Raw genomic sequence first — 23,793 nt, 5'->3', positions numbered from 1 at the left:
GCAATCCCAGTCGAGCTGCGCCTAAAGGATCCCTCCGATTTTCCACACCAATGCCAGTGTGAACTCCCAACAGAGGCACAGGCAGGGATCCAACCAATTATCAAGCGATTTCTCGAACATGGGTTACTTGTGCCATGCCATTCCCCTTGCAACACCCCTGTCCTCCCAGTGAAGAAACCAGACGGGACTTATCGCTTTGTCCAGGACCTGCGGAGGGTGAATGCAGCTACGATTCCTATACACCCGATAGTTGCGAACCCATACACTCTCCTTGCACAGGTGCTGGGGGATACTAACTGGTTCTCAGTAATAGATTTGAAGGATGCCTTCTTTTGTATCCCCTTGAGTAAAAGGTCCCAGTATATTTTCGCTTTTGAGTGGACCAGACCAAGGGAAAAGTTGGGATGTCAGTACACCTGGACGGTCCTTCCGCAAGGATTCCGGGATAGCCCTCACCTTTTGGGGGAATGCTTGGGCCGAGATCTCCATGACCTTGAATTACGTGAGAGCACCCTCATTCAGTACGTGGATGATCTCCTCCTTTGCAGCCCAACTAAGGAGGGCGCGAAGGAGGACATTGTCCGTACACTTAACCACCTGGCCTGTTATGGGTACCAAGTCTCCCCTTCGAAATTACAGGCCTGCAAACGAGAGGCTCGATATCTGGGTCATGTATTAAGCCCTTTAGCGAAGACCCTAAGCCCAGAGAGAAAAGACGCTATCCTGCAAATCGCAGCCCCCCAGACCAAGCGCCAGTTGCGTGCCTATTTAGGAATGACCGGTTTCTGCCGCATCTGGATTCCAAACTATGGTATCCTGGCCAAGCCTCTGTATGATGCCCTTGCTGGGCCAGAGGACGAGCCGCTGGAGTGGGGTGGCGAACAGATGGACGCATTTCGAACTCTCAAACGGAAACTTTCCTCGGCCCCAGCCTTAGCCTTGCCTGACCTAGCCAAACCCTTTGCCTTATATTACGTGAGAGCACCCTCATTCAGTACGTGGATGATCTCCTCCTTTGCAGCCCAACTAAGGAGGGCGCGAAGGAGGACATTGTCCGTACACTTAACCACCTGGCCTGTTATGGGTACCAAGTCTCCCCTTCGAAATTACAGGCCTGCAAACTAGAGGCTCGATACCTGGGTCATGTATTAAGCCCTTTAGCGAAGACCCTAAGCCCAGAGAGAAAAGACGCTATCCTGCAAATCGCAGCCCCCGAGACCAAGCGCCAGTTGCGTGCCTATTTAGGAATGACCGGTTTCTGCCGCATCTGGATTCCAAACTATGGTATCCTGGCCAAGCCTCTGTATGATACCCTTGCTGGGCCAGAGGACGAGCCGCTGGAGTGGGGTGGCGAACAGATGGACGTATTTTGAACTCTCAAACGGAAACTTTCCTCGGTCCCAGCCTTAGCCTTGCCTGACCTAGCCAAACCCTTTGCCTTATATGTAGATGAGTGGTGACACCACTGTGCCGCGGTTCTAGGTCAATCTTTGGGACCAGACTTTCGGGCGGTAGCATATTTTTCCAAGTGGTTGGATAGTGTCACCTCTGGTTGGCCAGCATGTCTCCATGCGGTAGTGGCCACCACCGTAGTGGTACAGGACAGCAGAAACCTGACTTAGGGCTAACCCCTTACCGTCTATACTCCACATCGAGTCCTAGCAGTGCTAGGAAATGAGGGCGAGCGTTGGCTCACGGGAGGCCACTTGCTGCAATACCAGGCCCTCCTTCTTGACACCCCTGAGGTTATCTTAAAGACCTGTAACTCTCTGAACCCAGCAACCCTTCTCCTTCTCCCGGAAGATGGGGAAGGGGACTGGCCAGCCCCAGTTCATGATTGTCTAAACAAAATTGACGAGAGTTACTCTAGCAGACCAGACGTTAGGGACTTACCCCTTGAAAACGCGGATGCTAACTGGTTCACGGATGGGTCCAGTTACATGGACCAGGGAGTCCGATATGCAGGGTACGCGGTAGTGAGCCTCCACGAGGCCATCGAGGCACGGCCCCACCCTCCAGGGACCTCTGCGCAGGAAGCAGAACTAGTAGCCCTATCTCAAGCTATGGAATTGGGAAAGGGGATGCGTCTTAACATATTTACTGACTCCAAATATGGCTTCCATGTCTTACATGCTCATGGGACTATTTGGAAAGAGTGAGGTCTCCTTACTGCCCGAGGCACCCCTATCAAACATGCAGAGGAAATCCTCCAGGTACTTGCAGCAGTTTGGGAACCCCGGGAAGTGGCTGTAATTCACTGTCGGGGACACCAAAAGGGGAATACAGAAATAATCAAGGGAAATCGTTTTACAGACTCAGCTGCTCGACAGGCAACCCGCACCCAAACCGAGGACACCTCTTGTCCCAGATTTTTCTGATTCTCCCCAGGAGGACACTCCCTCACAATACACCTGTGACCGAATCGGCGACCTCCGGCTCCGCGGGGAAGAGCACCAACCCACGGGACAGAAGTCAACTGAGGAACCTGAACCTGAGGGGGATGCTGTCCCCATCTTACAGGCTCTACGAGAAATAACCCCGACCGTGACACCACCACCATCTCGCTGTCGGGCTCACGGCCGGTTTCCGGTATACCCATACGACCCCGAACGCATCTATTTATGAGTTCATCACCCACTGTCAGCATGAAGCCATTCCAGAAGACGGACCATCGACCCTCAGCAACCCCTTAGGAATAAGGGTCGTATGTCTTTGAGGGGGGAATGATGGGGGCCCCCCCCATGCACCATGGAAAGGTTGCAGATATTGTTTGAATGTACACGGCTTTGTTGCCATATTTGGTACGGGCCTTAGACCCTGCAGCCCACTGGCTGGGTCCAGGAACCAAACCAAATAAGGAGATAGATTTCGCCCAGCTCTGCACCAAATCTGCACCAATCCAGTCCCCACTATTTTCAAATCTACCAATCACTGTGATCAGCAACAGCAGTATATAAGCCCATTGTATCGGGCACTGGGGGCCTTTCCCCTTAAGGAAATGAGCCCTCCGGTTGCATTACCCCCTATTCGGTCTTCGGCCTTACCAATAAAACTTCATTAAAACTTTCGGCAGTCACATGCTGTCTGACTAATTCTTTAGTCACCCAGCGACTTGGTAGCCATCTGGAACAACCGCCACTATCATGTTGACGATGCCTCCTTTAGAATGTTAACTCCTAGAGAGCAGGGACTGTATCATTTCAGTTTTCTTTAACTGAAATGGGATGAAAAAGAAAACTTAGTATGTGTTATACAATAAGTTGTTGTCTTATGCTGTCGAGTCGTGTCTGACCCACAGTGACGTCATGGACACATCTCTCCCAGAATGCCACACCTCTACAAGTTCCAAAATGATTAATTTGCAATAATAATAATAATAATGAATTACCTAGGATTTATATGCCACATTACTTCAAAGCTAAGATGACCCTCCCCAAAATCCATACTGCTTTTCACAGTGATCTTTATTAAGCACTTACTGTATGTCAAACCCTAGGATAGATACAAGAATCAGATCGGGCATAGTTCCTGTCACAAAGGGGGCTAAAAGTCTGGAGTTGGGGGCTAGGGGGCTGGTGTTTTTTATCCCCATTTTACAGATGAGGAAACTGGGAGACAGAGAAGTTAAATTATTTTCCCCAGGTTACTTAGCAGGCAAGTGGCAGAACTGTTTCTAGAAGCCAGGTCTCCCGTTTCCCATTCCCTCCCCACTAGATCATGCTGCTTTTTCGCAGATGCCTGAGTGGAAAGAAAAAAAATCCGAAGACAGTACTGGGCTTACAGAGCCATGGCTTTTTTTTTCCCTGGAGAGAAGTGAGTGACTCTTTGGATTTTCAATTATCTGTACAAGAGTTTCCCTGAGGCATGATTGTTCTTAATCTCCCAGAATTTTATGTTACCTTTAACAAACAGCTTCTCATGCTGCACAAACCATAGACCTTTTTGTAGCTATCTGGGATGATTTTTGAAAACTCTATTATTAAATGTACTTTCTTTTCATAGTCCTCAGAAACTAGTGTCTCTCTCTTTTTTAAAATCTCTTCAAATTGGTAGTTTGTCATCTCAAAATTCCCCTTCCTTATTCTCCATTCTCTTTTTCTCTGAAATACTTTTTCATATGAGCCTTTCCAAATCGTTATCATCATTAACAATATTTATTGAGCTTCTCTGTGCAGAGTGCCTTACTAAGCACTTTGGGGAAATAGAAGAAATATATGATATCTCATCTTTGTTGATAAAAGTAACCAACACAAGTGGATTAGTGAACAAATGATAACTGTGGTATTTGTTAAGAGCTTACTACATGTGAGGCACTGTACTAAGCACTGGGGTGGATACAAGCAAATTGGGTTGGACACAGTCCCTGTCCTACATGGGGCTCATGGTCTCAATACCCATTTTGCAGATGTGGTAACTGAGGCACAGAGAAGTTAAGTGACTTTCCCGAGGTCATATAGCAGACAAATAGCAGAGCCAGGATTAGAACACATGACCTTTGAGTCCCAGGTCCATGCTTTACTAGACCATGCTGCTTCCTGAACATGCAGATAAGTGCATAATGTAATATATGAGGGCTGAGATGACTGAGAGGATGGTATGATCATCATGCCATAATGGTTGATGGAAGAAATAATCAGGGAAACCTCAGAGGTTAGGTGTTTTTGCTTGTTTGTTTTTTTTAAAAAAAGCTTTGAAGGAAAGGTCAGATGCAGTTTGTCCAAGTCATATTGGCATTCATGGCAGGGACTCAACCATGAATAAATGGTTGGAGGCCAAAAAAAAAAAATCAAGGGTAGGGGGTGATTACACAAGCAGTTTTTCAAGAATGATTCACTGGATATTTTGGTCCAGCTGTTTGTAAATGCAGCATTAAAAAGAATCTTGCAGACAAAACTTTGAAGGGCATTGCTAAGGTCTAGAAGGTTTTTCCTTAGGAAAAATTAAGTTGGTTTTTCTTACCACTGAACACAACTGTATTGCAACAATGTATGGATGGGCATTGCCTGTCAACCTCTGTGAACGCCTTACTGTTGGCTTTAAAGCATGCAATCACCTTGCCCCATCTTCTCTTACCTCACTGATTTCCTACTACAACCCAGCATGCTCATTTTGCTCCTCTAACACCAACATACTCACTGTACCTTGATCTCATCTGTCTCACTGCTGACCCCTCGCCCATGTCCCGCCCCTGGTCTGGAACTCCTCCACCTTCATATCTGAAAGACCACTTTCCCCACCTTCAAATCCTTATTAAAATCACAACTCATCCAAAAGACCTTCCCTTACTAAGTCCTCATTTCCCCTATTCCATTTCCCTTGCATTTGGATTTCTACACTTTATTCATCCACACTCGGCCCTGGAGCACTTATGTACATATCTATAATTTATATTAATGTCTGTCTCCCCTTCTGGACTGTGAACTCTTTGTGGGCCAGGAACACATTCTCCCACAGCACTTATCTACATATCCATCTCCCTCTAGCCTGTGAGCTCCTTGTGAGCAGGGACCGTGTCTATCAACTCTGTTGTACTCTCCCAAGCACACAGTAGTATAGTGCTCTTTATGCAAGAAGCACTCAATAAATACTATTGATGGATGGATGGTTATTGTGACTTCAAGCATTAATACCACAGGCAAATGTTTTGCTTTAAAAATCAGGTTGGGGGTTCCAACTCTAAAACAAATCTGAAGGACTACAACACACTTAAATCCAGAATTATCACTGATGAAACCTGAGATGAAGTATCTGAGTGGTGTCTAGAATAATAATAATAATAAGTACTTACTATGTGCCAAGCACTGTACTAAGAGCTGATGTTAATATAAACCGATTGGATCCAATCCCTGGCACCCTGTATGACCAAAATATTTGAATAACTTCAAAGCAGATGAAGAAACTCTAGAGAAATCCAAGCCAAGATTATGCAACTAGGCCAACAACCACACAGGCTTTGAGAAATTGCAAAGGAGCTGATGCTGAAGAATTGATTGCCCCACATAGTGTGTTACTGACAAAGGAAGAGCTCATTTAGCTAGGTGAATTGAGAGTGATATCCTAGTCAAAAGTCCTCCATTTAGATTTCTTAAAACAGTTTTCAAATACTTAGTGGTAATAAGAGATTGTTCAAACAAATGATCCAATCATTGGCCGAAGTACTAAAATGAGCAGAAACTCTGAGAAGTCTTCAAAATGATACAGACATCTCCATGCTGAAAAAAGGCTTCCAATCACTTAAGCAAAGTCTTCAAGTGAGAATTCATTTTTAATTCTTTCTATGTTTTTATTGTCCTAAGTATTGTATGGTAGAGAACAAGAACTGTGTCCTCTACCTCCACAGTCTGCTTCCTTCCCTCCTGGACACGAGCTTCAGAGTCCTGCTGGCGGAAATCCAGATAGGCCAACCTTGTCCACCTCAACCTCATCCTTGCCTGCTTTAACTCTGCTTTCTCCTCTCCCCGGAAACGTTATTTATCTGTTCTCATTGACTCCCTTGCCCATTGCCCTCACCAGTTGTTTCAGATGTTTAAACCCGTCTCCCGCTTCCCCCATCTCTTGCCCCTAATGACCTAGTCCTGCATATTATTGAGAAAAATCAAATCCATCTCTTGCTCCTCTCCATCCCTCCCTCCTCCTCCCACTTCTTCAACTCTCCCCTCTTTTCCAGCAGTATCTCAAAAGGAGATCTACTGCCCTCCTCAAAATTTGCCCCCTTCACATGCGCCTCCAACCCCATTTTTTTTATTTGTTAAGCTCTTACTATGTGCCAAACACTGTTCTAAGCACTGGGGGAGATACAAGGTTATCAGGTTGTCCCAAGTGGGGCTCACAGTCTTAATCCCCATTTTACAGATGAGGGAACTGAGGCACAGAAAAGTGAAGCGACTTGCCCAAGGTCACACAGCTGACAAGTGGCAGAGTTGGGATTAGAACCCACAACCTCTGACTCCCAAGCCCATGCTCTTTCCACATACCTCTGCACCTTATCAGAATACTTACCCCCTTTCTCCCCTCCCTGAATCCATTCATTAATCGTATTTACTGAGTGCTTTCTATGTGCTGAGCACTGTATTAAGTGCTCAGGAGAGTACAATAAACAGTAAACAGATGCATTCCCTGCCCGCAATGAGCTTAGAGTCTAGAGGAGCTTACAGTCTCCATCTTCAACTGTTCACTTCACTGTTCACTTGTGGCTTCTTCCCCACTACTTTCAAACATGTTCATGTCTCCCCTATCCTAAAACAAAAATTCTCCCATGACCCCACAGCTCAATCGTATTTATTGAGTGCTTAATGTATGCAGAGCACTGCATTAAGCACTTGAGAGAATACAACAGACACATTCCCTGCCCACAACAAGCTCACGGTCACTTCAGAAGCCTGTGGTGGCCCCCTCTTCCATCTCCCTAATCTCTTCAATGACCTCACAAACTTTTAAGATAGAGGCCATGCCTAAGCTCCCACAAGGACCACCATCATATAAAAATAATAATGGTATTTGCCAAGGGCTTAATTTGTGCCAAATACTGGGTATATATAAGCTGATTGGACAGTCTCTGTCCCACATGGAGCTCACAGTCTAAGAGAGAGAGAAAAAACAGGTATTCAATCCCCATTTTACAGATGAACAAACTGAGGTATAGAGAAGGTAAATCATTAAGAGAAGCAGCATGGTCTAATGGAAAAAGCACAGGCCTGGGAGTTAGAAGGAACTCTAATCCTGGTTCCACCACTCATCTGATGTGTGACCCTGGGCAAGTCACTTCACTGGGCCTCAGTTACCTCATCTGTAAAATGGAGATTGAGACTGTGAGCGTCATGTGGGACAGGGACTGTGTCCAACCCAAATTACTTGTATTCAACCCAGCACTTAGTTCAGTGCCTGGCACATAGTAAGTACTTAAATACCATTATTATGATCTGCCTAAGGTCAAACAGCAGGCAAGTGGTAGAGCTGGAATGAGAATACAAATCTCCTGATTCTCAGGCCCTTGCTCTTTCTTGTAGAACTATAACTTCATCAAGTATTTCAATCAAGCGTTTTTTTGAGTGCTGTTCTATGGTTAGTTTTGCAGATTTGCATCCAGCTGTAGGATACTCTGCTGTGCAAATCATTGCAAAACTGACTGTGGCAGTGAAAAGTCCATTAAAAAGCCAGGAAAAGTCAAACCCCTTTCAGAAGCAGCATGGCTTAGTGGAAAGAGCATGGGCTTTGGAGTCAGAGGTTCAAATCCCGGCTCCGCCAATTGTCAGCTGTGTGACCTGGGGCAAGTCACTTAACTTCTCTGTGCCTCAGTTACCTTATCTGTAAAATGGGGATGAAAACCGTGAGCCCCCCGTGGGACAACCTGATCACCTTGTAACCTCCCCAGCGCTTAGAACAGTGCTTTGCACATAGTAAGCACTTAATAAATGCTATTATTATTATTATTATTATTATTATTATTATTACACAAGTTGGAATCAGTTATGATGCTTTGTTTGTCTATGGTACTGCACTTGTCCCGGCTTGTTGTGGTTGCTGTGGATTGTGGCCGAAAGCTGTTAAAATGTGGCAGATAACTGAAGTTAATTCTGCTAAATGCTCCCTAAATGCTCTAGGGAGCTGGAGCAATAGCTGATGCTCTTGTTCCATGTAGCTTGAGAACCCTTGGCATGGAATTGATACTCAAATTTTATATTTCCTTAAGTTATTTTAGCAGTGAGTCTTAGTGGAAAGAGCACGGACCTGGAAGTCACAGGACGAGGGTTCTCATCCCTGCTCCACCACTTGTCTACTGTGGGACCTTGGACAAGTCACTTAGCTGTAAAATGGACTTCAAATCCTACCTACTCTCTTCTACTTAGACTGTGAGTCCCCATGTAGGACAAGAGAATGTGTCCAACCGAGTTATCTTGCATCTACCCCAGTTTTTAATACAGTGAGTTCTGGGTAATTAATAAGCTATTAACAAGTACCATAATTATTATTAGTTATAGCAAACCAAGGATGCTTTCATACCAGAGGTGCAATATGCTTGGAAACCAATTGATGTTCCAAAAATGCCCTTATCTGGAGCAAATTGTACTTCTTTTGAGGGGCAGACCATATCTTGCAGTGCTTGAAACAAATTATGAAGCCCTATGGATAATATTATAGTTTCAATCAAATATAATATGACTACTAAGCTAAGTCATTTTGCTTCCAAAGTTCCACTGTGACCTCTGGTGTGTTGTGATAGATAACTCAAATTAGCCCAACCACTTTTGGGCATTATCTTTTAGGCTAAGTCTGCAATCCAGGCATAAAAAACATTTGTGGGTTTTTGTGGTGGTGTTTTTGTTTGGGTTAGTTTAAAGTTACTTACATTAGTCATAATGACTATTTGTCAATATCAATACTGCATTTTGTTGTTTTTGTTTGGGTTTAAGTTGCATACACGTCATAATGACTGCTGATTTGTTATCACCCCCTCCCTCTGCAAACTCCTTGAGCTAATTGTTTGCACCTGCCCCCTACACTTCCTCTCCTCCAATTCTCCCCTTGACCCTCTTCAATATGGCAGCTTCTGCCCATTTTATTCCACCAAAACTGTCCTCTCAAGTTACCAATGATCTCCTTTTTGCCAGATCCAATGGCCTCTACTCCATCCTAATCCTCCTCAACCTCTCAGCTGCCTTTGACACTGCTGACCACCCCCTTCTCCTGGAAACATTATCTAACTTTGGTTTCACTGACAATGTCCTCTCCCAGTAAAACTCTTATCACACTGGCCACTCAATCTCTTTTGTGGGCTCCTCTGCTTCCCACTCAAGGCTCAGTTCTGGGTCCCCTTCTATTTTCCATCTCCATCCACTCCCTTAGAGAACTTATTTGCTCCCATGGCTTCAACTATTATCTCTATGGGAATGATTACCCAATCTACACTGCCAGCCCTGATCTCTGTCTCCTTTTCTGCAGTCTCATATTTCCTTCTGCCTTCTCTACTTAACATGTCCAAAACAGAACTCCTCATCTTCTGGCCCAAACCCTTTCCTCCCCATGACTTTCCTATCACTGTAAACAGCGCCACCATCCTCCATGTTTCAAGCCCATAACTTTGGCATTGGCCTTGACTCATCTCTCATTCAACCTGTCACAAAATCCTGTTGGTTCTACCTTCACAACATCACTAAAATCCATCCTTTCCCCTCCACCAAACTGCTACCATATTAGTCAGTGCTTATCCTATTCCATCTTGATTACTGCATTGGCCCCCTTGCTGATCTCCCTGCCTCTTGTCTCTCCCCACTTCAGTCCATATTTCACGGTACTGCCCAGATCATTTTTCTATAAAAACATTCAGTTCATGTTTCCTCACTCCTCAAGAAGCTCCAGTGGTTGCTCATCCACTGCCTCAAACAGAAACCCCTCACCATAGTCTTTAAAGCAGTCAGTCATCTTGCCCCCTCCTACTTTACCTCCCAGATTTCCTACTATACCCCAATGCTCACACTTCACTTCTCTAATGCCAACCTCCTCACTGTACCTCGATCTTATCTATCTTGCCACTGAACTCTTGCCCATGTTCTGAGTCTGGCCTGAAACTCCCTCCCTCTTCATATCCAAAAGATGATGACTCTCCCCACCTTCAAAGTCTTATTAAAAGTATATCTCCTCCAAGATGCCTTCCCTGATTGAGCCTTCATTTCTTCTTCTCCTCCCACTTCCTTCTGTCTTGCCCTTGAACTTGGAATTACACCCTTTATTCACCCCTACCTCATCCCCAGAGCACTTATGTACATATCCATACTTTATATTAATGTCAGTCTCCATCTAAACTGTAAGCTCCCTGTGGGCAGGGATCACGTCTACCAACTCTGACATACTGTATAGAGAAGCAGCACGGCCTAGTGGAAAAAGCACAGGCCTGGGAGTCAGAGGACCTGGGTTCTAATCCTGCATATACCAGTTTGCTGTGTGACCTTGGGCAAGTCATTTAACTTCTCTGTGCCTCAGTTCCCTCATCTGCAAAATGTCTCCATACCTGTTCTCCCTCCTACTTAGACTGTGAGTCCCATGTGGGACCTTATTATTTCTACCTACCCCAGAGTTTAGTACCGTGCTTGGCACATAGTAAGCATTTAACAAAATCTATTATTATACACTCCCCAGTGTCTGATACAGGGCTCTGCACACAGTAAGCACTCAGTCAATACAATTGATTGACTGCATCCCACCTGATTATCTTGTATCTACCTCAACACTTAATAATAATGATGGCATTTGTTAAGAGCTTACTATGTGCAAAACACTGTTCTAAGCACTGGGAAAGATCAGGTGGTCAGGTTTTTCCACATGAGGCTCACAGTCTTAATCCCCATTTTATAGATTAGGTAACTGAGGCACAGAGAAGTTAAGTGACTTGCCCAAGGTCACACAGCTGACAATTGGCAGAGCTGGGATTTGAACCCATGACCTCTGACTTGCAAGCTCATGCTCTTTCCATTGAGCCACATTAGTGTATATAGTAAGTGCTTAACAAGTACCACAATTATTATTACAGGAGAAGACTATAGGGAGTATTTATTGTACACCCAGTTCTCTAATAATGCAGGGATTATGTTCTTTAAGGAAAACCTAAGTCACACTACCCATCTTCTTGCTTAACATCCAGTTGCCCCACCAGCAGTTCAGGACATTTATTAAAGAAGGCCTGTATGATGATTACAAATGATAAAAATGAGGCACACAGAAGTTTAGTGATCATCCAGCAATCCAATGGCAGAGCAGGAACCAGAACCTGTGTTTTCTAACTCCTAGACCAACTGTTTTTCCATTAGATCATATTTCTTCACTATACTGTCAACAGTCAGAAACCAAAGTAATTCTTCCATCAGATTTAACTTAGCCTGTGATCCAGCATCAAGAAAACAGCCTCCCCTCTCACTTAGGAATGATGGATACCCTTCAGCAACCTCCTGGCAAATAGGAACTCTGAGACTAGTGAGATGTGGATGTTAATTAGTATGTCTCCAGCTGGTGCTGAGCCAGATAGCAGTCTGGGCTGTACCCTTGGGACTTGTTTAGCCAAAATCCTTCCGGAATGGCTCAACCTGTATCAATCAGTCAATGGTACTAATTGAACTCCTACTGTGTGCAGAACACTCTACTAAATGCTTGGGAAAATACAATAGATTGGTAGATGTGAACTCTGCACAGAAGGATCTTAAACTCTGGAACAGGGAGGCAGACATTCAAATTAGAGACAGGGAAATGGCAGAGTGTAAGGATATGTCCACAAGTGCTTGTAGGGCTGAGGGTGGGTGAATATCAAGTGCTTAAAAGGAATAGATCCAAGTGCAAGAGTGACACTAAAGGGAAAGTTAGTAGGGGAAATGAGGGTTTAATCCAGAAAGGTCTCTTGTGCTAAGACTATCTGCCACCAATACCTGACTTTTCACACTCCTTTGGTGTTGTTTTCCTGTTAAAGTGCCCTGAGATTGTTCACCATCTTGTGACTTAAAAGTTTAACTCCCCTGAACTGGTATGGGAATCAGCTGAAGTGTCTTCAGGCAGCTGGCCTGGCTCTTGTTTAGACAGGTAGCTTGTTCTCTTTTGAGAAATCTTCCTCAATTGGTTCCTAAAATTCATGGTCATGTCAGTCCAGCATGCATCCATAGTGCTGAAGTATCTGTATCCATCCTTTGTACTCTGATTCTATGTATATTCAGTTGCTGCATACTCATTTATTCAGCTATCTCTTCCTGACATAAGCATACTCTCATCCATTATATCCTTTTTATTTCCTCCAGCTCCTACCATTTGCAAATAATTTATGTCTGCCTGCCTCCCCCATTAGACTGTAAGCCCCTAGTGGGCAGGGACTGTATCTTTTGCGTCTGGTATATTAGTATCCTAAACCCTTTACTTAAGAGGAAATAAGAGAGATACCACTGTTAATAACAAGCCAGTGGAAAGGTGGATAAGAGAATAATTAATTGCCTAAATAGTAGGATACATAAATTGATGTTATGTAAATGTTACAGTGCTGGGGTGGTATTGAAGACATGATTTAGAGAGAAGAAAATTAATGAGGGGATGCCTTTTGGAGGAGGTGAGATTTCCAGAGAACTTTGAAACTGGGGCAAATTATTGTCTAATAGATTTGAAGGGGAAGAGAGTCCAAGGTGCGGGAGAGGTAAGAGCAAGAGCCCAGAGGTGGGAGAGAGAAAACAGAGAGACAGTGAGAAGGGTCACATGGGAGGAACATGAGGCCTGAGCCAGTTAGTAGTGTGAGCAAAAGGGGCATATAACGAAGACACAGATTGCTAGTGGAGAGTTTTGAAGCCGATAGGAATTTTTACTTGATGCTGAGGGAGAAGAGTAGCCTTAAGCAGGTGACCTAGGGTACAGGATGTAGTATAGACTGAAGGCAAGGAGTCAGGGTGACCAGTGAGGAAGCTGAAGCAGCAGTCTAATTGGTAGATGATGAGAGCTTGAACCAGGATGGTGGCTGTTCGAGTGGAAGGCAAAGAGTGGTTCCAAGAAATGCAATGGAGAAAAAATTGGAAGGATTTAGCGACAGACTGATCCAGCTATACAAAGTGATTTTAAAAATACAATAAAAATAGTACACTTTATCCAAGAAGTTGTAAAGTACTTCTAGAAGTTCAAGTATTGATTCTTAGATACAGTTCATGAAAAAGTCAGGGTTCAGATGTAGCAGTAAGATGGTAAATGTAAATTTAATACATTTAATACATCCTTTCCAGTTCCTTTTAAAAATCTATGCCTTTCTTTGGCTATCTTTGCTGACTTACTGCCTTTGTCTTTAAAGACAAGGTCTTTATTGGTACCTGTGATTGTCACATAAGTTAATGGAGGATTATAGTTGGAAAGCATGGGTTAGCAAGCAAGCAAGCATCTTCCATCTAAACCCAACAAAACCCAGTCACTCTGATTACCATATTTTGGATACATTTTAGTTTCTTAAATTGGGTGCCACCCATACTTAGAGCATGAACTTTATAACCTAAATCAACACCTGCATAAGAGTCCTAGTGGCTAGCATTCTTTCCCCTACCTGCAGTACGTTTCTAATAGGGAATCTTGGTCAAAGAGAATGGATTATTGAGAAGAAATTGAGAAAAGAAAAATGAGGAAATAGCAAGTTGTAGTTTAAGAATGATTTGATTTTTAGCTTGAAAAATTACCAGAGACTTAACTGCCTAACCTATGTAACTACAAGCAAATATAACGTTCTTGTATCCTTCCAAAGTATTTTCCCTCAGGAAAATCCTAATGGAGAACACTGGTATTAGTTTTTTTTAGTAATTGGAAGTCTTCCTTTCCAACCCCAGTTCTCAGTATGAAACACTGCTGCTTCATTGTTGACTCCATGATCTGTTTTCACTGAAATGTATGGTCCCAGCTGCTTTGCATCAGGAATGGTTACCTTGTTAAAAATGTTTCCTCGGGGTGAATTCATATCTTTTTTAAAGTGAATTTTAGCAATTAAAATCAAATTTTTAGAAGACTTGGTACAGCAGCAGCAAAGATAATTTGCAGAAGAAATTAAATTTGCTTCACTATCTGCCTTTTTGACCCAACCCCACTTCTAGTAATCTATAAATATTAGGAATGTACCATCAAGAATGATACCAGCACACAATGGTACATTATAAATAATTTTTTTTAGCCAGGTAAAACCCAAGGCTATTTTGATCAAATATGTGATCAGAACACTGACACAGAGCATTTACCACCACAGAGTAACACATACCAATAAAGATACTGAAGTACTGTAACTGTTGCCTGGCAGTCTAGTATAGGATAGCTTATTCAAATACTGCAAGAATAGTTAGAGGCAAGCCATATCGGTAGAGATAACATGCAAAGTTGAGGGTCCAGTCCCAACCCTTTCTGGATAAACATGTACCTTCCCCCACACGTTCATTCATTCATTCATTCATTCATTCATTCAATCATATTTACTGAGCACTTACTGTGAGCAGAGCACTGTACTAAGTGCTTGGAAAGTACAATTCGGCAACATGTAGAGATGGTCCCTACCCAACAATGGGCTCACAGTCTAGAAGGGGGAGACAGACAACAAAACGAAACAAGTCACCCAGTGGAATGTGGCTAGTTATATCTCAATATCGCTATTTTTTAAAATTCTGGTAAAATTCCTTGCAATAAATATTCCCACAATGCTAATCTCTGAGGAACAGCCTTTACTCTAAATTTAAGTACTGCCTAGAACTCCTGAAGACTTAACAACTTTATAGACACTGGCTATATACAACAGAGGGGACCCTTGGATCCCAGTTGCTGAATTCTCCCAAAAGCAGCTGCATCCACTCCTGTATATCCATGGAATACCGCAATACCCAGAATCCCTCGCTCTGTTATGATATCCATCATCCCTCGCTTTGTTATGATACCTAGAATTCCTTGCTCTGCTTTCTGCTCATGCACCGTATATTTCTAACTGCGCCACACTTATGTAGGCCTTAGATAAGCCTTTGGCAAGCGGCCACCTCTGTCCGGTTCTGTACAAAAGCCCGCCCCACACCTGTTGCGGTGCGGATGCTCCACGGATGTCCCGTGGAAGGGGGCTGTCCTTGCACCAGGACCTCGACCGGCCGCCATGAGATTAAAGGTGATATGAACCCCATTGCAAAGGCTCCTCTCTCTTTCTTTGGTCTCGCCGAATCCAGAATGAATCTGCTTGGAGCTAAGCTCCTGCGTTACACTCCTTAGAAATCTGGAAAGCAGGGTGGTCTCGTGGCAAGAGCACGGGCTTGGGAGTCAGAAGGAACTGGGTTTTAATCCCTGTTCCTCCACTGGTCTGCTTTGTGAGCTTGGGCAAGTCACTTGACTACTCTGTGCCTCACTTACCTCATCCGTAAAGTGGGGATTAAGACTGTGAGCCCTTGTGGGACGTGGATTGTGTCCAACATGTTTTTCTTGTACCTACCCCAGCGTTTAGTTCAGTGCCTGGCACATAGTAAGCACTTAACAAATAAAAACAAAACAAACAAAAGAAACTCATCTCTCAACTTTCCTTCCCACCATACAGACCAGGACCTTGTTCTATTACCATCAAGCATGTTCTGAATGCAATTGAGGAGTACCATCTGCAGGCTGGGAGTTGAAGAGATGTGCACATTTTCACAATGGAAAAATATGTGTTCATCTGCATGAATAAGCTATAATTCTATTTGTTCTGATGATTTTGACATCTGTCTACATGTTTCATTTTGTTGTCTGTCTCCCCCTTCTAGACTGTGAGTCCATTGTTGGGTAGGGACCGTCTCTATATGTTGCCAACTTGTACTTCCCAAGCGCTTAGTACAGTGCTCTGCACATAGTAAGTGCTCAATAAATATAATTGAATGAATGAATGAATGAATAAGGCTGATAGCCTGTAAGGTCTTTATGGTCAGGGAACGCATCTGCTAATTCTGTCATATTGTATTCTCCTAAGCACTTAGTACAGTGCTCTGCACATAGTGCTCAATAAATACCATTGATTGATTGCCTCTAGTTCATAGATGATGAATCAATCAATGGTGTTTATTGAATACTTACTGTATGCAGAGCACTATACTAAGCACTTGGGAGAGTACAATATAACAGGGTTGGTAGACACATTCCCTGCTTGTCTAGAAGTACAATTTGCAATTACAGTTGCAATGAAGTGCAATTTCTATCATATTATGCTTGGGTGAATCTTTCTATCATATTATGCTTGGGTGAATCAGGTGGTCTTGAAAAATCAATCTTCCAGGTTTTCCTAATGAAGTTTGATTACAGAAATTGGCTTTCACCTTGTATATGCGATATTACTCTTAAAAGTATCAGTTCTGCTCCAGTCAGCCTAGTTATTGGTGAAAGAGCATGCCTAAAATGGAGAAATGGAGAAAAAAATAAGCCCAAACATACATTCCTTCTCCTCAATCCCTAGTCCACTCTTTGACCTCCACATCTCCTAGTTGATTCTAACATTAACAATAACTTAGGAAAGTGTTCCTCACTAAAACTAACAGCCACATTAGTTTACATTTAAAAAGTAATCTATTAAAATATGTAACCACCCTGAATACTCTAAAAAGATCCATTATTCTACCCAACTGCCCCTTTCTGTTATTTTGAGTAAGCTTTTCAGTAATTAAAAAAGGGAGTTTGTAATTGAGATTCATTGCTTTGTTATTAGCAAGCTGCTATAAAACAAGGAGAAAAAGTCACTGTGATGGCCACCAGAGGGAGGAAGTGGCTTATACTTTTATCTCAATTCCAGTGGACTAATAATATGCTGAGTTGTGAGGATTCAGATGTCCTTTATTCTTCCAGAAAATGCAGGACCAGATAAAACCCTCGGATGACCCAGCCAACATAAAAAGGGGTGTCTCTCCTTGCCCCCCATTCTTTTTATGGTATTGTTAAGTACTTATTATGTGCCAGACACTGTACTAAATGCAAACTAACAAAGTTGGACAAAGTCCGTGTCCCACGTGAGGCTCACAGTCTTAATCCCCATTTTACAGATGAGATAACTGAGGCAGAGAGAGTGCCTTGCCCAAGATCACACAGCAGGCAAGTGGCAGAGCAGGGATTAGAACCCAGATCCTTCTGACTCCCAGGCTCCTCCTGCTCTATCCACTAAACCATATTGCTTCTCCTTGTGACTCTCATCCCCACCAACATACTAGGAGTGACTGGAGAGGGTATCATCAAGAGAATAAGGAATCCCTGGAGCCTGAGCAACCACTGGCCAATAGTTAAAACAGCGCTTAGTACAGTGCTTGACACAGAAAAAACACTTAAATACAAGAACAATAAACATAATAATAGCAATTAGGGTCAGAGGTGTGGGTAGTGGGGCTAGACATAGAGAGAAGGTGAAAGATCTCCTGATAGCTGGGAAGGAGGAGAAAGAAAAGGAGAGGGTAGTAGAGCAATGAGAATGTGAGAAAGAGAGTATGGAAAATTCACACCTGATTGCATTTTACTGATGAGTACTTGGCAATGTTGTTCAGGGTTAGGAAGGATGGTGGTAAAGGCACTGGGAAGGAATTACAAGTTTGAAATAGTTAATGTGCATTGTGTGTGTGGGGATCGATAAGAGGGGAGCCAAAGTATCACGGATCAGAAGAGAAGGCTGAATTAGAGTAGGAGAGAAGGAATTTGAAATGGCTTAAACCTGCCCATTGCCTGAATTTCCTGTTCTTTTCAGTTGTGCAAGTGCAGGAGAAAGGAAGCAGACCATGGGTGTGATCCATGTGTGAATGTGTCTACCAACTCTGTTATATTGTTATATCATACTGTCCCAACCATTTAGTACGGTGCTCTTCCCACAGTAAGTGCTCAATAAATATGATTGATTGATTAGTTGATTGATTCACAGCTGGGAGTTGGTAGTGCAAAAGCAGCATACGGTGCAGCAAGGAAGTTAAATTTGGTGGAGAGGGCGGGATTGAGGTCTTGAATTTTAGTATCATGGGAAGGGAGGACAGAAAGAACATCAAGAAGGAACATGTTATCCTGGGGCAGATTGAGTTGGGGCAGAACCCAGAGGTGACAGAAAGGAGTGGGGTTTGATCTCTGTATGGGTGGAGAGGGAGGAAAAAGGGTAACAGGGATTAGTACAGGAACTGGAAAACGTTTGTGTGGGTGTGGAGGGGAAAGGGCAGTATTTCTAACTGAACTTTCCAGAAGAAATTCAATACGGTATGGTACCCAGTGCTCCACTTACATTCATGTCTTTAAACTGTGAAGATGCAACTTTCCATTGGAGGCATTGGCACTAATACTACCTCCAAGATTCCCCAGGAATCTAAATATGGCACCCTAGTTAGCAAGGGAGCATTTCAAGTTTTTCCATCTTCCATCCCTGTCTCTGGGCCATGCTACCATCTTTTTTAGATTAACTTCCAGACAGGGCCAACCAGAGAGATCATTTAAATTAGGGAGGCAGTGTGGCCTAGAAGAAAGCATATGGAACTGGGAGTCTGGAGACCTGGGTTCTAATCTCATCTCTACCGCTGGCCTGCTGTGTAGCCTTGGCCAAATCATTTACCCTCTCTGAGCCTCAATTTTCTCATCTGTACAAAAATAATCATGATTATCACTTTAACTTCTAGGGATATTGGTTCTTCTCACAGTTGTTAAACAGCAGAGAAAAGAATGAGGCTGTACTAAGAGGAAAGGTATGATATTATTATCTAACCTAGGCCAGCTTCCCTCTGTCTCCTGCATCCATAAAACTGCATTTCTCAAAAATTGATGGCCAACCTAACAAAATATAATATTTGGTGTGACTATTGAGTAAATTTACTTCACAAAGTTAAGAACCCCAAAAATAAAACTGGCTGCAAAATTAGCGAGCTGCTGCTCAATTCACATATACCTTGCCAACTCTAACCAAAACAAAGCACTGAACCTTGGGATGAATATTAATACTCCAGGATCCATAGTCAATGTCCTGCTGCCAAGAAAATCAGAAGGAATTCAACTTACTGTGCACCCTTCAAGAGAACTCAAATATATATATTTTTTCAGGGGTTGCCCTAGGAAAGTCAGGAACTGTTAAGTGAGTTCTAGACAGTCTGTGACATGTTTTTCTTTCTTTTTTTAATGGTATTTGTTAAGCGCTCACTATTTATCAGGCACTGTACTAAGCACTGGAGTAGATACAAGATAATCAAGTTGGACACAGTCCCTGTCAGTCAATCAGTCAATCAATCATATTTATTGAGCATTTACCGTGTGCAGAGTACTGTACTAAGTACTTGGGAGAGTACAATGTAACCGAGTTGGTAGACATAGGGCTCACAGTCTTAATCCCTATTTTACAGATGAGGTAACTGAGGCACAGAGAAGTTAAGTGACTTGCCCAAGGTCACCCAACAGACAAGTGACAGAGCCAGGATCAGAACCCAGGTCCTCTGACTCCCAAGTTCATGCTCTTTCAACTGGGCCATGCTGCATCTAGATATCTGATATATAACATTCCAAGGCAGCTGCGGCTTAATGTGATGAATTTCACTGAGGACAAAATTCGTCCCTCTATTAGTCACAGGCTTGGAATTTAGGGTGCTACTTATAATAATGATTGCACTTGATAAGCACTTACTATGTGCAAAGCACTGTTCTAAGCGCTTGGGGAAGATACAAGGTGATCAGGTTGTCCCATGTGGGGCTCACAGTCTTAATCCCCATTTTACAGATGAGGTAACTGAGGCACAGAGAAGTGAATAGACTTGCCCAAGGTCACACAGCTGACAATTGGCAGAGATGGGATTTGAATCCATGACCTCTGACTCTCAAGCCCATGCTCTTTCCATTGAGCCATGCTGCTTCTCTACTTAACCAAACTGTCACCTAACTCTAAAACTGGTATATCCTGGGGAGGCTTAGAGATGCTAGGAAATGGGACAGGAAGCAAGGAAAGACTAGTTCAGTGGGCAAGAACAAAAGGAGGGGATTTCTTAAAGTATGGGAATCAGCGAGGTGGAGAACACATAGCAAGGTTATCAAGGCAAGTGAGGGCAAGAAGAAAATGAGACAGAAGAATATTCTTGCTTATAAAATAAACTAGAAAAAAAACATGGAATAGGCCATCTATTGTCTAACTGTGAAGCATTTTATTTGCTGGTTCTGAGAAGCCAACAAAACAATAACTGTCTTCAAAGGGGTGAGTTCAGGCACAAGAGACCTGGTTAATAGTTTCAAACAGACAAAACTTATGACATAAAAATATATTTGAAAAGAGTTTCCCCCAGTTCCTCTTAAATTACCTGGAATAAATGCAAATCAAACAAGAGAGACAATGCAGGGCAACCTGGATGCAATTGAACAGCAGCTGCCCAAGATGCAGATCCCAAGCAGAAAGCTTGAGTCTGGCCAAGCCATATGCAGCAAAAAAGAACTGATGCATGTATTCCAAGCAGAAACAGCCTTACTGTCTTCCTACAGGAGGAGAAATCTCTTACCCCCCCAACTGCCACACACATTCCATTTCCCAGAATATTCCATTTTCTGAAATACTGCACTCATTGAGCTCATTTTGGACGTTTATCAAAAACATGATGTTTACCCTCTCTAAATGAGAAGGAGTGCGTGTTCCTATTTAAGAACAAAAACTTTTCAATAAATTATCAATCAATCATGTAGTGCTTGCTGTTTGCAGAGCACTCATAATAATACTAATAATGATGACATTTACTAAGCTCTTACTATGTGCAAAGCACTGTTCTAAGCTCTGGGGAGGTTACAAGGTGATCAGGTTGTCCCACGGGGGGCTCACAGTCTTAATCCCTATTTTACAGATGAGGTAACTGAGGCACAGAGCAGTTAAGTGACTTGCCCAAAGTCACACAGCTGACAATTGGTGGAGCCGGAATTTGAACTCCTGACCTCTGACTCCAAAGCCCGAGCTCTTTCCACTGAGCCACTCTACTAAGTGCTTGGGAGAATACAGTAGAGACATATTATCAATCAATACATCAATTGTATTTACTGAACACTTACTGTGTGTAGGGCACAGTATAAAGCACTTCAGAGAGTACAACACAACAATATAACAAATAAGTTCCCTGCCTACAAAGAGCTTACAGTCTAGGGGGGGAGACAGACATTAATATAGTCAGTAAGTCAATTGTATTTATTGAGCCCCTACTGTGCAGAGCATTGTACCAAGCACTTGGAACTAAGACTATTGAATGTCTTCCTTCCCTCCTTCTTTAAATATTCTAAGAAGGAAAAAACCTAAACTTCACGTAGCAAAAAAACCCCAAAAAACTAGGTGCAAAGTACAATATTGGTTTGCCTCAGTCAAATCCCAAAATAATGTCAGAGGGATTGATTTGAGTCAGCATGACCTGATGGATAGAGCAGGGGCCTAGGAGTCAGAAGGATCTGGGTTCTAATCATGCTCTGCCACTTGTCTGCTGTGTGACCTTAGGCAGGTCACTTAAGTTCTCTGGGCCTCAGTTACATCATCTGTAAAATGGGGTTTAAGACTGTGAGCCCTATGTGGGACAGGGCCTGAGTACAACTTGATTAGCTTGTATCTTCACCAGAACTTCACCAGAAAAGTACGTGACACATAGTAAGCGCTTAACAAATAGCATCATTAATTAATTATAAAGGAGTCTAGTTTCCATTGGTTGCTGAGGCACCAAAGATGGTGAATAGATTATTTGGGTTTAAAAATATATATAATTTGAGAACGACTATCTGTTTATACATTGGGGCAAACATTGGGTTTAAATTTCTTAAAGTTTCCATTTTAGTTTTATGATTCATATGTAATCATTTCTGCATGGCAATGTTTCTTTGGTAATATTACTTCTTTCAATCCTACATCCCAGCTACCTGTTGGCATACAGGGGAGTGCCAAGTCAACCTTGCTAAATTATAGAGTATCGGATTCCAGCATCAACCTAAAATTGAACAAAATTGGATGTGACATACATAATTGATTTAATTATATTAATGCCTGTCTCCCCCTCCAGACTATACGCTTGTTGTGGGCAGGGAACGTGCCTACCAACTCTGTTATATTATCATATTGTACTCTCCCAAGCACTTAGTGCAGTGCTCTGCCCACAGTAAGCACTCAATAAATAGGATTGATTGATTGTAATATGTTTAAGGTAATATTAGAGCAAGAGGAGCAAGAAATAAGAAAAAAAACCCACAGGTGCCAATTACCTGCTGCGTTATGACACTTTGCTTCAGAATCAACATTCTGCTGTGGAATGCTTCACCTTTATATGGATTCTGAATGTCAAAAAACCCCAGGAGGGACAAGAGAATGTGAGTGTCTCTGTGCAAACCAATAGGCTAAAACAATTCCTTTGTGCAGGTCCTTACTCCTGAAGGTTCAGGTCCGAAGTCCATCTATCCTTCTCCACAGGACACTCCACCATCAGCCATCATTAATTTGCAATCGAAGAGTTCTGAGGGCTCACCCAAACCACAGCATAATGACAATGGCTGGACTAGAGGCATGGGGGCTGTGAAACTATAAACCCAGAGAAGCCAGAGCTAAACCCAGGCTGGATTAAGCAATCAATCAATCGTATTTATTGAGCACCTATTGTGTGCAGATCACTATACACAGTCCTTGAGAGAGTGCAACAGAACTTCACTATTTTGATGATACATTGCTTGCTTTGATGTAAGCCATGCCTCCATCCCAGGGACATTCTTATCAAACCAGTTCTGCTGTTGCCTGCCAGACAGACAGTGTCCCATAGAGACAATTATTTGCTGATCACTTTAGTGGCAGGAGATGGTGTTTCTTGTTCTAATAAGACTGTTTTCCTGTTGCCTTGAAGATTGTCCTGTATGTCTTCATTCTCTAAACATCAGTTCATAATCACCAACATTGCATTTCACTAAGAGAAAAATGTCTTGGATATATCCAAGATTTCAGCCAGTGGCATCTTATCTTGTCCTGTCTTATGCTTATTGAGTCATCTCCGACCCATAGCGACACCATAGACACAGCTCTCCCTGAACAGCCCACCTCCACCTGCGATCTTTCTAATAGTGTATCCATAGAGTTTTCTTGGTAAAAATACAGAAATGGTTTACCATTGCCTCCTTCCGTGCAGTAAACTTGAGTCTCCGCCCTCAACTCTCTCCCATGCTGCTGCTGCCCAGCATGGGTGAGGTTTGACTTGTAGCAGATTGCCTACCACTCACTAGCCACTGCCTAACCTACAAATGGAATGGATATGCCTCTGCTTGACTCTCCCTCCTGTAGTTGAGACTGGTAGAGTACTAGAAACTCTCCAGGTGCGACCCTGAGAGGGG

General features: G+C 43.1%; 1 non-coding gene across 1 annotated transcript; it reads right to left on the bottom strand.

Moving 5' to 3' along the window:
* Positions 1 to 23,655: 23,655 nt before the first annotated feature.
* LOC119920131 lies at positions 23,656 to 23,793 on the bottom strand. Its single transcript, XR_005447896.1, has one exon. It is a non-coding gene; the product is annotated as a small nucleolar RNA SNORA7 (small nucleolar RNA).

This window comes from Tachyglossus aculeatus, chromosome X1, assembly GCF_015852505.1.
Source record: "Tachyglossus aculeatus isolate mTacAcu1 chromosome X1, mTacAcu1.pri, whole genome shotgun sequence".
Classification (NCBI taxonomy): Eukaryota; Metazoa; Chordata; class Mammalia; order Monotremata; family Tachyglossidae; genus Tachyglossus; species Tachyglossus aculeatus.
Note: the sequence above shows the minus strand (reverse complement) of the source record. Positions and strands in the feature narration are given on the sequence as shown.